Here is a 2272-nt window from a genome sequence, read left to right as displayed (position 1 = left end):
ACACTGGGCAGTGATTGAGAATGCAAAGTGGAACTAAGTTAAAATCCAATGGCAGAATAGTGAAATTAACAATTGAGAGAACATTGGATAGCATTTGCGAGGGAACCGAATAAAACAGTAACATGTCAGAATGTGAGACTGTCTGTTAATTACTCTATTGCTAGCAAGCCTGGGCCAAAATGAGGACATTTCTTTCTTAGAGTTTTTTCATGACCAACTAATTTACCTTTTAACATGTAACATACATATAAACATCATTCTAGTTTGCCATTAGAAAAAAATATTGGAAAATGGGTTCAGTATATGTAATGAGCTGTGCACATTTGTTTTTTAAAGGATGAGCCAACATGGGCTCATTTTGCAAGTTAAACATGGGACATGAATAAGTGGTGGATTTGTATCACATATTCAACTTACGTAAGCTAACTGTAACATGAGATTTAATCAATTCACATATAAAATGATGTAATGTACACTGGACGTTGATTATATTTACATTCACTGCAACTTGTGAACTTCAGTAACTGGCACTTAACAATTATGATAGGTGATTAAGAGTAATGGTTCTGCAACATCATAATGATCCAGCAGTTCCTCTCCTTCCCTTTCCATCCCCATGTGAATGTTCAGCCAAGGAGATGGAGGGTGAGATGGAAGGAGTAGAATGTTAGTCATTCTGCTTGCTTTGGTCAATTCAGCATAGTACCCGTGGCTCATGAACCAAATAATGTAAGGCAATTCCATGCTTGCCTCTAGCAATAAATGATGTGCTTTCAGAGCTGACTATGTTGTTTCTTTCCAAGAACATTCAGAAGTGCTGCCTGCATTTCTTTGTTTTTGAGGCCGTAGATTAGAGGGTTCAGCAGAGGGGTGATGATGGTATACAGCACAGAGATCAAACGGCCATCTTCCTTGGCGCGGCCAGAGGAAGGTCTCAGGTAAGTGAAGATACCTGTGCTGTATCACAGCACAGATAAGACAATCAGGACATAGGAGAGGAAAATTAAAGAGACAGCCACTGTGATAATGGTTCCAGAGATCAAAAAAGTCATCAGTTCAGCAAGGGAAGTATCAGAGCAGGACAGTTGCAAGACAAGTGGGATGTCACAAAAGAAGTGCACTATCGTATTGGGACCACAGAAGTTCAAGGAGAAAACAAAGGCAGTATCGACAGTGCCGTTAACTCCTCCAATCACCCATGACATTGCGACAAGCCATCTGAGCACAGATTGGCTCATGAGCAATGTGTAGTGCAATGGGTGGCATATGGCAGCATAGCGATCATATGCCATGACTGAGAGTAAAGCATTTTCTGTAGCTACTGTGGTTAGAAAGCAGAATATCTGGAATGCACAGCCAGCAAAGGAGATAGTCTTGTTCCCTGACACCAGATCCCATAACATCTTTGGCATGGTGGAGCTGATGTAGCAGATCTCAGTAAATGTCAGATTGCTCAGCAAGAAGTACATTGGAGTCTGGAGGTGCTGGGCAGTCCATATCAAAGCAATAATGGCCAGATTCCCTGCTAATGTGAACATGTATATCAACAGCCCTGTAGCAAAAAGGACAGATTGGATACTAGGGTCATCCAACAGTCCCAAGAGAATGAACTCTGTCACAATTATCTGGTTCATTCTTTCCATTTCCCCAGTGATTTATGTATTTGCAAAGCAGAGTCCAGAACAACTGCAGAGGGATTCCAATGTGTCAGGAAGATCTGCACAATCAGAAGGGTAACATTTATTACATATAATTACAACTGCATATTATCAAAGGCAGAAGAGCCCCATGGCGCAGAGTGGTAAGCTGCAGTACTGCTGTCCAAGCTCTGCTCACAACCTGATTTTGATCCTGGTAGAAGCTGGGCCAGCTCAAGGTTGACTTGACCTTTCATCCTTCTGAGGTTGGTATAATGAGTACCCAGCTTGCTGGGGGTAATGTGTAGATGACTGGGGAAGACAATGGCAAACCACCCCATAAAAAGTCTGCCATGAAAATGTTGTGAAAGAAATGTCACCCAGAGTCCGAAATCACTGATGCTTGCACAAGGGATAACCTTTTACCTATATGTACTAGTTAGACTTATTGGTCTATCAAATAGAAGGATGTAACACAATTTATATATATTAGAGAAGAAGAAGAAGAAGAAGAAGAAGAAGAAGAAGAAGAAGAAGAAGAAGAAGAAGAAGAAGAAGAAGAAGAAGAAGAAGAAGAAGAAGAAGAAGAAGAAGAAGATATTGGATTTATATCCCACCCTCCATTCAAGAGTCTC

The 2272-nt window shown here is 40.9% G+C and overlaps 1 pseudogene; it reads right to left on the bottom strand.

Annotated features, from left to right (window-relative positions):
* Positions 1-773: 773 nt before the first annotated feature.
* On the bottom strand, positions 774-1643 carry LOC132584803 (olfactory receptor 5A2-like; annotated as a pseudogene).
* Positions 1644-2272: the final 629 nt, after the last annotated feature.

Source organism: Heteronotia binoei, chromosome 15 (assembly GCF_032191835.1).
Source record: "Heteronotia binoei isolate CCM8104 ecotype False Entrance Well chromosome 15, APGP_CSIRO_Hbin_v1, whole genome shotgun sequence".
Classification (NCBI taxonomy): Eukaryota; Metazoa; Chordata; class Lepidosauria; order Squamata; family Gekkonidae; genus Heteronotia; species Heteronotia binoei.
Note: the sequence above shows the minus strand (reverse complement) of the source record. Positions and strands in the feature narration are given on the sequence as shown.